Here is a 1,548-nt window from a genome sequence, read left to right as displayed (position 1 = left end):
TCATTCCTTCTTCGCCAACTCCGTCCACACCTTTGGGAACCCCTGGACCTGCTGGGGCTGGACCCCAACAGTAGAGGGACAATAGAGAGAAAAGGAAATAGGCATGTTTGAAGGATAGAAAGTGAAAGATTGGCTCCAACAACCCTGTAGGGTTTTAAATGAAGGCCACTCTGGTTTTTTCAGATGAACCTGAGGTGGTGTCTTCCTTTATCTTTCTTCTCTAAATTCTGCCTCTGGGTCATTTCCTGTCTACGAGGGGAGCACAACGGCCGAGTTTCCCCTGCTCTCCGGGGATATCGCATCATGAAAGAGGTGAAGAGCAAGCGGGACCGGGGGACCCGGCGCAGGCACCTGGACGAGGACGGGGTGGCGACGGCGGTGATGAAGGTGGTGGTGAAGCAAGAGCGCCTCAGCCCCGAGGCCGCGACGGCCGGCGAGCCGGGCAGCCCTGGTCACCGCGGGGACCGAGCGCAGAAACGTAGCCGATCCCCAGCCAAGAAGAAAAAGTCCTCAGGGAGAAGAAGCAAGTCTCCTCAGAATAACAGAAGCCGAAGTCCTCACCACTCGACAGTCAGAGTGAAGCAGGAGCGTGAAGATCATCCACTCCGGGGAGAACGGGAAGATGGGCAGCACCGGGAAGCATCAGAACAGGAGCACAGGCGAGCGAGGAATAGTGACCGAGGCAGGCACAGGGGCCACTCCCACCAGAGGAGAACCTCTAACGAGAGACCTGGGAGTGGGCCGGCTCAGGGACGTGATCGAGACCTTCAGAACCTGCCGGCGCAGGAAGCAGAGCGGGAGTTCTATAATGCCCGAAGGCGGGAGCATCACCAAAAGAATGAAGTCAGGACCAGCGGTCATGAGTCTCAGGAGTTGGTTCCTCCACCGGGTGGCAACAACAAAAACAAAGAGGTGCCCGTCAAGGAAAAGCCAAGCTTTGAACTTTCTGGGGCACTTCTTGAGGACACGAACACCTTCCGAGGTGTAGTCATTAAATATAGCGAGCCCCTCGAAGCACATCTCCCTAAAAAACGGTGGCGTCTCTACCCATTTAAAAATGATGAGATGCTTCCTATCATGTACATTCATCGACAAAGCGCTTACCTCCTGGGGCGACACTGCCGTATTGCAGACATTCCAATCGATCATCCCTCTTGTTCAAAGCAGCACGCGGTCTTTCAGTATAGGCTTGTGGAATACACGCGTGCTGATGGGACAGTTGGCCGCAGGGTGAAGCCCCACATCATTGACCTTGCGGAGGGAGAATTTACCACATGACCTCATTATTGACTGTGGGACTTAAACAGATGCTTTAAGGAGCCTGCTTAAGCATTTGACTGTACAGGAAGATCATGACTACTGCCAGTGGGGGCCGATTTAATGTCACGAGAGGCTGAGATGCATCGAGGATCTGTTTCCTGTGAGAGAACTCTGATTCCTCCATGGAGCCTGTACATAACAATTTTGACCATCTTCTCTGTTCTTCAACTTTGCATTTTAATTCAAATACTATCTCTTTCTCTTTTGAGAAACACACTATTATTTATG

At 52.5% G+C, this 1,548-nt stretch overlaps 1 pseudogene; it reads left to right on the top strand.

Moving 5' to 3' along the window:
* The first annotated feature begins 303 nt into the window (after positions 1-303).
* LOC139005855 (smad nuclear-interacting protein 1 pseudogene) lies at positions 304-1,278 on the top strand (annotated as a pseudogene).
* Positions 1,279-1,548: the final 270 nt, after the last annotated feature.

This window comes from Myotis yumanensis, unplaced genomic scaffold, assembly GCF_028538775.1.
Source record: "Myotis yumanensis isolate MYYU_CA2020_CCGP unplaced genomic scaffold, mMyoYum1.0.hap1 SCAF_3, whole genome shotgun sequence".
Taxonomy (NCBI): domain Eukaryota; kingdom Metazoa; phylum Chordata; class Mammalia; order Chiroptera; family Vespertilionidae; genus Myotis; species Myotis yumanensis.
The sequence above is the reverse complement of the archived record's forward strand: the minus strand, read 5'-3'. Positions and strand labels throughout refer to the sequence as shown.